The following is a 12,613-nucleotide window of genomic DNA, read 5'->3' on the forward strand; positions in this document are numbered from 1 at the left end:
ATTATATTTTAACAATTAAAAAAAACTCAATTTGTAAATATTTTTTTAACAATATTTCTATGTAATTGTATTTGAGTACTCAGTCAATTCGTAATAACAATTGTAAACCACATCAGCAGCAAATGTTATAACCACTTAAAATCATAAAATGTTGACAAACAAGATTTGTGATCTACGACAAAACACGATATTAACTTCATTGTAAAGATAAAATTTAATAGTTTTCGTACATTTTAGTACTTACAAACTTAGTATGGAAAAAGCAATAAATATTTATCAGTTTTGCACTGCTCTTCAGTATTTCTTACTAATAAGTAATAAGCTAAAATGTAACTTTTTAACTAATACAAATGATTTTGATGATTTTTGCTCATACATACCTACAATTAGAATAAATACGTGCATATATTATAAGACACATATTATTTTTTATTTGTACAAAATATATATTTATTTAACATAATAATTAATGATTTGTGATTCGTTTAAAAAGTACCTGTCCATCTATCAAATAACACCTCATTGATTGTCGAGGTAGATTTATAACTGTTAGGTAAAGTTGTAAAATTAAAATGAATTATTCATTACGATTTTTCATTGACATTTAATCGGAGGAATAATTTGAAATATCTACTGAGAACAGTGGTCACTAATCACTGTAATAATACTACCTATATTAATATTTGTATTGCTTTTATACAGACGTCGATCCGGAATGAATTCCTCAATTCAGGCGTTTGAAAAAACCCTTTAAAATCCTAAAATATAAACAGACAGTACATAATATAAGAACACTATACTATAAAAATGTATCAGTAAAATGATTCATAATGTTTGTGGGTGCACAATGTTTTCTGTCGTATTCAATCATCTGCAAGAATCGATTTCCGGTTTTCGTTCGTACGACAAAGTGTAACGGGTCCCATTGTTGCACGTACCAGATGTATACTGTAAACTTTATTTCCCAGCCACACCAACATAACGCAAGTAATGTGGATTGGAGGGGGTGACTTTCTTTTTCGCCCGTATAGTCAAATAGTCTTTTTTTGTCAATTCACAAGGGAGCGGGTGAGAATCGATTAAGTTTTTCCAGATTAAATCTCTGACATGTCTGCTTACCCTACTCGCGACACCTCTCCCCCGTCCATGAATACTCGCCGATTACTCCCTTAGCCGAGGAAAATACATGTCATGCGAATCGGTCGACACCACCGCGGTTTCCGGAGTCCGGAAAATTAATTCCTCTACCATTTTACTACTCGCACCCGTTGCCGAGCCCTTGCTGATTCTTTTCCATTTTTTTTTTTCTTCCCGTTTAAGATTTTATCACTAATTCATTCTACTAAAACGTAGTTTAAAATTAGTTGGGGGTAAAAAAAAAAAATATTTTCATGTCTTTAATGCCGAGTTGGGTGTTACCATGTTGTATTAATACAATATTAGACAACTTTAATAATATTATAATGTATTTAGGTACCAAAAATTTGTCTCTCCTAAATATATTTTTATTTGCATTTTCACAAAACTATATGTAGGTACATGTGTTTAAATGTTGTAACTTTGTAAGTTATAATATAAGATATCTTTTATTCATTATTGTATGCATTGTTGTACGTATAATTATACATAATATAAACAGAGTGATGCTGTTAAGTTTTAACTTTTAAACTACATTCTGAAATCTAAAGAAATAATTCAAAATTATATATATATTCCATCAAGTATTTATATGTCAACATAAATCATGAATGATTTATTTTTTATATATTCACAAATGATTCAAATAGAAATCAAATATACAAAAAAAAAGGTAATTTTATGAAATAAAATACGTATATGTATTTTATATTGTTAACAGTTACTCTGGGTAGTGTATAACTCGTACATGGAACATTACAGGTAAAACCATATCTTTATATTTGAGTATCTATTCAAGAAAAAATTTAGTATTATGTTAGATCTGACACTTTATAAAAATTTAAAATCTTAGTTCCTACACACAATTCCTTCCCGCTTAATCAGACTCGACACTTATGGTGATTTTTAATGGTGTGTATAAAACCTATAACCTATTTATATTATTGTACCTATACAATTATAAAATAAATCAGTATAAGTAAAAATATATTTAAATTTAAATATTATTATACCGATATTATCATCAAAAATTCAATAATAATCACTTAGGTAATTCAATTTAATACGAATAAATAATAGTGTAATGATCGATAGATAAAATAAAATGTATAATTTAACAATTTATATTTATTTCGTGACCTTTAAATTAAATATTATTAGTTTCATGTAATGATAATATTCAAAATATAGTTTAGAAAGTTACGTTCTGTTTTCGAAAACAATAAAAAATTTTACAGGTAAGGTACCTTCAGTTAATTTGCGAATGTTTAAACTAATTTTAAAATTTAAAAAGGTGTGCGTACTACTCGTCGGAGTATATAACACACATACCTCCACCAAATTAAAATATAGTTCGATTTATATAGCGGTACAATATTTCACTACATTAATTAAAAATATTCAATGGTAGCATTATTTTAGTTTTATTTTTTTTTTTAATCGATTTAATTTTAATTTATTTTTTATCGCACATTAACACAAGACCATTATGTAATTGAAAGGATGACGATTTTTTTTGTTTGACACGACATATTAAAAGTGTTGCTACAGATATTTGATAAATTAGACACCGCTTTAAAATTAACCACGTGGTTGCTACTCGTAGTAAGGTGTGACTGCTCATTTTTCTGGTGCATTTTTATACAATTTATCAATATACTAGTAATATAGATCTTAAACAATCATTATATTTTATACATAATACATGGTAAATTTGCACGGAAGTATGACGTAACATCATCGATAAATGTTTATTTAACTAACGGTAAAGTTAACGATAGAGTTTACATAAAAGTATTTGTTTTAGTGAATGACATCAGACATTTCCCAAGTAGCGTAAACGTTATAGATTGCTGATATTTGGTTCTATAAATCTTTAAACTGTAGTAATTAGCTTGTATTTCACTTGCATAAGTCGAATAATTTATTGATGAAATGTAGACCGATGGGTTAACTACGTTATTAGCGATCAGCAAATATACGTTAAGACGAATCCGATGAAATGTTCATTTTACGTATGAGGTAGTTATCTGTGTAGTACCTGATAAATTAGATTTTATCCATACTAAATAAATTTTATAGTAAATTATAATTCTATTAAAATTATTAATGATAAATTTTATTCTTATACGACGTAATATTTGTATAAATAACAAATAGCTATGGATGGCCAAAATAATCTTTTTTGGTATTAACTATTGCCTTACCGCGGGTTGAACTATTTTAGTTCACAATACTTATCGCAATCATAATTTACTTACATATCGGTACTTTTTTTCAAATTTAATTATGTTAATTCAATATCAAATAATTGTTTGTACCTATATTTTACTTTAAATTGTCAAGTTATAAATTAAATATGTATTTTAAAATAGACAATAAAGTGTTTTCTTATAAATTATAATCACTCATAATATATAATCTAATATATTTATCGCTTTATTAATAACGTATGTTCCTTTAAAAAACACTTCTTTTATAAGATAAAATAATTATTTATATAATAAGTCTAATTATAGTAACTTTGAATGTTAACATTTACTCAAATGACCCAATTATTTCATAAACCATTTTATCAGTAACAAAGTATTGACTTTTCCACGTTATTTGTCTATTCTTGAATTAGTTTTAGAACTGCATAGTTCGAAGCCTTAATTTAGATTAAGGTGTTCAACATTGTTAAAGTATCTTCAAAGGAATGTAATGTAACTAAACTGTCAAATCCATAAGCATGAAAGCCTACAACTAGCGACACACTAGAAATGTTCAGATTTGCTAATTTTAAGTCATAATGAAGTGGTTTTAATTATCTCTTCTGAAGTTACTCACAGGATATTAGTTATTATTCTCAATACGTATTTAACATTTCATTTTCATTAAAAAAACAATAATCGTGGCTTTTTGAATAGAACAAGTCACAAATGGATAAGGATAATTATTAATAAAATATTTTTTAAATATATCAATTACTTTAGTATTTATATAACATAAATGTTCACCATGCCCCAATTAAAAAAAAATCGTTGTTACATACTTACATATACCAAAGTTCAAAATTTCATAATGACTGAAATTAAAAATATACCTTTTATTTAGTGTTTAGTAAATATTGATATTATAAAATCTATATAAAATTAATAGGAAGAATCCATCTATTCTTATAATACGTAATTTTATCAGCTAAATGGCTTAATTAGTTACCGGATATTTAATTCAGCCACTACAACGATGAAATATTCCCTTGAAATAAACATCAAAATTCCCATCAAGTTTTGTATAAAATAAATTATACAAGTAATATTTTAAGTTATTTAAAACTTTAGATATAGCTTTTTAGCAACAATATCTCTTAAACGGACATAAATACATAACTAATAAAAAAGGACAATAATAAATATTTATTCTGTGAAGTATAAAACTTGTTCGGTGACAACATATCAAATCATATTAATAAAATGTATTGACGCAAATGAATATTCAATTTAAAAATACAACTGCGCTTTTATTTTTTTAAGCTTTGGTTGAACGCCTACCTATTTTTTTCAATTATATATGTACGAGTAGATATTGCAAATAATAACAAATTAACGACACGTATAATACGTACATTTTTCAACGAAAGAAATCAACGATCATAAATATTTATGTTATTAATTTTTCTATTTTATTATTTACTAAACAATATATCAGCAAAGTGATCATAAGTTTACAGTTATATTACAGTTGTATATAATAAAATATATTCTTATTATGGATAGATAAATAATATAATAATTGCAAAAGCTAATGAAAAAGTCGGGAACCATCATTATTACCTAACCGCTAATGGTATCTATTATGTTTACAACATAAATCCAGTAATTTAATTGGAAATATAAAATAAAAAACATCAATTAACATTCACCCACGTGTTTCAAAACCATAAGCGTTATTAGCATCTAAATATTATGATTTAAATAAAAAGTACCATATTATACTAGGTTATTATTGAGCTTTGATAGCTTAATACAAAACACTTCTTCACATTAATATAGTTTAAAAATACTTATCTAATAAGTTTTATATTTCTATGGCATAGATAAGATAAGATATATTTTTTTAAACATATTCTATATTTGGACACTTAATTTATAATTTTCCTACATCTGTGAATTTAAATAAAAGCTACAATACCGTCGTATTTTGGATAAATTCCAATAAATTTAAAGAAAAGTTCATGTAACAACAATAAATTATTTGCTTTTATTTTTCTTGGAGTAATTTTTGTTTTTTACATTTCTTACTATTAGCTTTCTTACTAAAGACAGTTTTATGAATACTTATACAATTTATTTTTAAAAATGCTGTTAATAGCATTAAAATTAGGGATGAAAAAGTTAATTTGCTTTTATGTTTTTGATGCTCAAAAATAATGTCATTCATTCTCATTTATCATAGAAAATGATTTTACACAAAACTTTAATTTGTGTGATACTGGTATGTTCAAAATATAATATTGTATTATTACATCAACACTTCTAATACAGCCAACAACATCATACTGTGAATAATTCTGTTAACCTCGATTAACTAATTTTAGAAATCTTACACAACGACAATCATAGAACATACAATTTTGGATATTGAACTAATTTTTCAAGGTCTACTGTATATGCTGTACCCCTATTTTTATTCAAATTATTCATGACACAAGAATGGCCTGATGTGTCAAAATGAAGACGGAACAACATTTTTGCTTGTAACTTAATATAGATCGGATTCATAGATCGGATCCATGGGGTAATTGGGGTACAGACCCCTCACCAAATCACATTGGTATACAATACTACTACATTAAATGTTGTATTCGTATGTGATAATAAAAAATAATAATATTTTTTTGGTATCTGCGGGTAAAATATTATTGGTTATGTACGGTTGCCACAATTAATATTTAATAATATATAAACCCGTTAGTTACACGCATTATAGATAATGAAGAAATTAAAAGGTGCAAGAGGGTGATGGTAAAATTATATTTTCTTGGTCCTGATAGAGCTAAATATTACATCAGACTAAATTGTATTGTTACCACCAAAGTAATGATGATATTATATTATCAATTTTATTATACGATGAATGTTCTTAACATTCATGTTCGATACTTTTTTTGATTATTTATGATAAATGTTTAAATCAATTTAGTTTCTCATTATAGAGTGTTTTTGGATAGTGTAGGACATAGGTGCATCAAGGTTAGAATTGAGGTTTTGGAGGACTGTTACACTCATTTCTTTCTCTGTTAACCTGTATACAAATTAAACCTGATAAATTTTAATATTTTCAAGTGTTTTATAATAATAAGTAGATATACACTATACATATTATGGATATAATTTTATAATAACACAAGTTATCTATCTTTTAAAATATTTATTCCCCATATATTATTATCATTATTTAATCGATTGACACAACTCGCTCTGCGATATTGAAAATAGTTCAATTTGAGAAATTCTTATTTCAGCATACTCGTTCTTAGCCTTTTATCCTCGTTGAAGAAAATATTTTTTGTGACTTACAATTCAATATATATTTCGGGGAGTTAACAGAGGTGAAGCTCCTTACAGGCCATAAAAAATTCCTAAATATTCTATTAACTTAATTATGGTCCAAAACGCATAAAAGTGGTTGCTAGGTATTTCTTTTACTCGCATAAATTAATAGAAATGTTAATTATACAATATAGTATAGGTATATGGTATGTTTCTACGTAATATATATTATAGTTTATAACACATATCTAAAAATGTTTGTCGAGTACGATGTAGGTATATACATATATAATATAAACCGCACAAGTGTAAGTTGTATCCTTTTTATCATGGAGTTTGAACACATAAAATATAAATTCCAAATCCTATTATACTTAACTCGTATCATTAAAGTATGTTGCATATCACATTATACTGATTAATATATTAATAAACTATGCTTCTGTTTCATCGACGATTATCAATTATCAATTGTCATACAAACAAAAATTGGAAATATTCTACATAACAGCTAGTCTAGACAATAAGCCAGATTAATGGCCGGCGGTATATAATCAAAAAGGTCTAATTATTGTTGGCGCTATACTGCACCGCTAACCTTTTACGGTAATCAAACTACAAAAATGTATGGACAAAACTTCCGGTACACTTACGCATGTCTTCGTCAATGAGACGTAACTCTTTTCAACCGACACTGATTAAGTATCGGATACCTAACTAATGAATTTAAGTATATGTGGTAAATACAAATACATTAGCATCATATCAACACATCATGCTTCAATTCGAGTCACAACTAAAATCTATCGCCGCAATTTAATTCCTGAAGAAAAATAGGATATTTTCTCGAATAGAGTGAATACAGCTCTTAGATGAAGTTCATTAAACTATAAAACACGAGATTAAACATTGTTCTGCATTCATGACAGAAGATTTTTAAAACTTTTTAGTTTGATCAAAACTGATAAATTAACACCGCCTTACTTTATCTATTGTAATTAAAACAAAAATATAACGGTAGACATACTAATATCTAGGAAAAATAAATACTTAAAATAAAATAAATTAAATAATCTAACAGAATAAATACAAGTTACTGTACAAACTTCAAGTACTTACAAAAGCGTCTTATAGACAATTACTTACTAACATTCACCGATAATGCATGCAAAACTACAAAAATATTATCATGTAAAGAAATCAACATCAAAACTTATTTTCTAAAGTCTTTTAGGAATGTTTCTGTTTTGTCTTACACTAGTCATATAAGTTGAAAAATAATTCAAGTTTTATTTTATCGGATTCACTACTTGAAACGTATTATCAAATCCAATTTATATTGGATCAATAGCTTAATATGTTTTTTAGATTTCTCTCTTTCTCTCTCTCTCTCTCTCTCTCTCTCTCTCTCTTTAGGACTAATAATTCCAAAAATCAATTAATTTCAAATCAAAACACACAATCCAAAAATCTTCTGAACACAATCATATTATCACGCTAATCGTATGTTAAAATAATAAATATATAAATAAATAATAAACAACGTATTTGTTTATTAATATTAATTTTGAATATCATAGTATATATAAATGTTTATAATATCTTTTACTTGCCCGTAAAACGGCAATAATTTTAAAACCTACTTAAACAAACAAAAAAAAACTCCTGGTAAAATAAAACTAATGTTAATAACTTACAGCGCTTAATACCACATTTAAAAATATTACATAAAGTTATTTATTGCAGAAATAGAAATATCATCTATGCAAGACATATTTTGAAATTTCAATTTGTATTTATATCACACTATTCTTGTATTTTTAGCAATTACTTCGTATAATTATAATATAATAAATATGAGAAACTTATCAGAAACATATTGTCACGCAGTTGTTAGGTACTTTTATTGATGTATCAAAAGGTTTTGTCAAGGTGTGACGTGAAAGCCTGTTTTATAAAATCAAAATCATTACTACAGAATATTCATTTGCTTTATATTAAGTTAAAATTTACTCATTCTTAACAAATAATAACAATTATTATATTCAGTTAAAACAAATGACAACACTTCAAACAATTCTCTGCTGAAAACGATAAAAATATAATCATCAAATATGTTGTCATTATTATAATTGAAGAAGCCTATTATATTTCTATTATAACACCTGACATTTAACAACAACCAAATTCTCGTGATATTTATGAAAAAACCACACTTATAAAAAAAACCAACTTGACATAAAAACTAAGAACTATTAACACTCTGTTAATTAGTTTGGTTTAGCTTGTCTTGATTTCATGTAACACAATATTAGTAAAGTTTTCAATACTCAATACATAACAATAATCAAAATAATTAAATTTAGAAAGTTTGCGTACATCTTAAATACCTGGTTATAAAATGTATTTTAATACAATGCAATAAACTATAATTCCATACATAATTTAAAAAGACCTTTATATTTTGTTAACCATTTGTTTTTAAATATTGAATAATATGAATCTATATTAAATACTCATATTTTTATATTTTTTAACACAGACTAATTTATTTTGAATAAAACCATTATAAAATTATTTATTTATTCAACTTTGGTATCAAAATATTTATTTTTTGAAAATTTAGCTAATATGTTTCTATTATTTTCTTTTAATTATACAGTCATAGTAGGGAAATGAGTTGTTTACATTTATATTTAAAAACTGATCAATAGATCACTTTTTTTTAATTGGAGAAACAACCAAAGTATCTTTAATAAACTCCACCTATCTCCTATCAGACTAAAACCTATCGTACAAAAATAAAACTTCTATCAAAAATTATTATAGATAGATCGCTTAATAAACTATTACCGAAATAACATATAACTAATTGTCTATCAAAATAAATAGGAGTGCTACAACCAGATTTGTTTTTTGTTCTCTACTCATTTACAAGTATCACTGTGGACTTCTTCTATTTTGAATCGTTATCGGTAAACATAATATAAATCAATTCACAATAATAATAACAAATAAGGCCAAATAATAATTTTAAAAAGAATTTAAACATTTATATTTAAGATTAGTTTTAGTATTAATTAAAAAATAAACTTTATCGTTGTTTTAGTGATAATATCTTTATTTTGACTTAATTTATTTGATACTTCTATCTGACAGTAGCTGCATGTAATATACTAGTATGTACCTATTAAGAGTATATTGACCTTTTTTTTTAAATTAGCGAGATAATAATTGAACGAAGAAATAAGAAAATAAACAAAATCGAACATATTAAGATAAATACTATTTTTTCATTAAATTTTCTCAATTATAAAGTTTGAATTGAAGTTATTGATTAGTTCCACTATAGTAAAACAAAAAATAAATAAATAATTATTTTTAACGTGTAATAATATAGTTGAGGTTAACCTAAATTAAAAATTTAAAGAAAATTGTTGTAATTTTCCTATAGGCATTTCTGAATAACTATTCGAATTAAAACTAAATTAATAAAGACCATCAGAATATCAAATAATACAACAAAGATGAAACAATCATAGAAATTTCAATGAAGGAAAAAGTTATTGAATACGCGAAACGTGTATGACTTCATACTTTATGCTCTTACAATAATCACAATATGACTGTAATCATACAACAAAAAAAATGAAGAACTAACATTTAATATTATTTATTCCACTTACATATTATCAAATATTTTTATTGATGTGATTAGTTTTTACGATTAAACCTATATATCACCATTATTTTATAATATAAAATATTATTTATATTATATATGAGATACGAGTATATTATTTATTACACATGTATATTGTTATTTCAAGTCTGGGAATTTTCACATGCAATTATGTTTGTAAAGATAAGTACCGTATAAAAAAATTATGAATTTATCTAGAAAAAAACATCTTTTTTTACACTGCCCAATTTTTAAGTTCAATTATTATTTTATTTTTTAATATTCAAAATCATAACTTTTACTTGTCACCTTAAACAATAAAAATGTACCTTTTTTATTTATTTTATAGTAGAATTTATTAGTCAAAACTGTAAGTATCGATAATTACAAAAATATACTTAATTTCAATATTAAACTTATAAACAATAATTAAGAATATTCCAATTTTTTGAATAACGAACAATACTATAAATAAGCTATTAACAAAAATTTGTATTTAAAATACTAATTTAATCATAAGGCAAATGGCTATTTAATAATAATAATAAAAAAAACGTATACAATTATAACCACCTGAAATCTGAATATGGAGTATGGTGGATTTTCATTAATCAAAGTAATGAGGCATAAATAAACATTCAACGTTTTTATAAAAATTACTTCAAGGATATTTAATTTCATTAAACTAAATATCTTAAAATTAACATTTCAAATTATTCTTAAATCTCTTAATTTGACAATTTTGTTTTGAACATTTTTAAAATCTTTTTCACTCTTATATTTTTTTAAACTACGAAACAATTTATTTTAATATGTATATTAACTGTAATTACATAAACATATACTCATTACGCTAACAATTATCATTATTATTTAGTGTTTTAAATTTGTAATTAACTGTAAACTTTTTCAGTGAACCGTAATTTTTGTTAAACTACAGATACATTATACTATCAACCATGTCTTGTTCTCTAGGCTTTTAACGCGAAATTACTCCTTTTACACGGATTTTCACTCAATTAATAAAATAAAACCTAACCGAAAGTCATCTAAGTGTACTTATGTACACATCATACCTTATAAATATTTGAACTTAAATTTATTAAATTATTTTGATAGTTAGTTGGTATATATATTTTTTTTTCGGGGAAAAACCTTAAAGTATTAAGTATTTAAATATAATTAATGTAGCTGCATTCAGAGTTTATATTATACTATTAATTTCATAAAATCAAGGTAGACACGTAGATACACACTAAAAGGTTAGTTTAGGATTTTTCAAGGCATTTTTATTTTTTTGTGTACCTACCTTAAAGTAATACATAATAATAATAACAATAACAATAGAGGATATAGGTACCAATACACATAGCTTTTATTAGAACATTAAGTTATTTAGCATATATATATTATAATTTATATGCATAGGTATTTATATAAAATAAAATATTAGACAAGTCAGCTACATCTAAATCAAGTATCAAAAATTTATTAGTGTTATGATGCACAGTGATATTATGGTATATAAACATTTTTTTAGAAAGGTTAAATCGTTACTTGAAAAATATTTAAAGCAGTATACCAAGCTTCAATATGGCATTTCCAATCAAAATATTAAAATTATTTGCAAGGTTTTTAATCTTCGATATTTAATTTAAATTGTTAATTGAATAATATAATCATTAAGTAATATATTCCTTTACTATTCATCAGCTTACTAAACTATATGGTTCCAGCTATCGTAATTGTGTACTATCCGACGGAACATCTTCTAAACTATGAATAATTGGAGTATTTAGGCTATGTTTATTCATATTAGTCATACACTTTGTAGTCTCCCAAAGAAAACAATCTCAAATAAATTTTCTCTGGACCAAATATTAATATTTTTTATCACACATTACTAAGAATAATATTACCAGCTTTTCACAGATTGAAAAAAATGCTTGGAACCAATAGTTTTTAATTAATTTTTAAATCTTATAAATAAAAAGATATAAATTACTTACAATATTATGGTGGGCGAATCTTGTTCCTATGAAATTTGAATACATTTCAAAAATAATAATTTGAAGAGTATGATAACTACAAGCCATGTAAGTGTATTATATTATGATAAAATGTATGTTCTAAAATATCACAATCACTACAATTAGAACATCTAGTATAAGATGTAGCTGTTTCAAATACAAATTGTAACTATTAATAAGTGACCAATCTCCAAGAGTATACAGCTAATGGAACTTTATATCAAGTTCCA

At 24.8% G+C, this 12,613-nt stretch overlaps 1 protein-coding gene across 2 annotated transcripts in view; it reads right to left on the reverse strand.

The window, feature by feature from the left end:
* LOC132928203 (lachesin-like) overlaps positions 1–12,613 on the reverse strand; it is a 146,382-nt gene that overhangs the window by 116,425 nt on the left and 17,344 nt on the right. Inside the window, exon 1 of one of the 2 annotated variants that reach the window (XM_060992819.1) lies at positions 7,818–7,825. The exons of the other annotated variant lie outside the window; for it this stretch is intronic. The gene's annotated coding sequence lies outside the window, so the exon portion shown is untranslated. Of the gene's footprint in view, positions 1–7,817; positions 7,826–12,613 lie in introns of those variants that run through there. 2 annotated transcript variants of the gene reach the window in all.

The sequence above is a fragment of the Rhopalosiphum padi genome, chromosome 1, assembly GCF_020882245.1.
Source record: "Rhopalosiphum padi isolate XX-2018 chromosome 1, ASM2088224v1, whole genome shotgun sequence".
Lineage (NCBI taxonomy): Eukaryota > Metazoa > Arthropoda > Insecta > Hemiptera > Aphididae > Rhopalosiphum > Rhopalosiphum padi.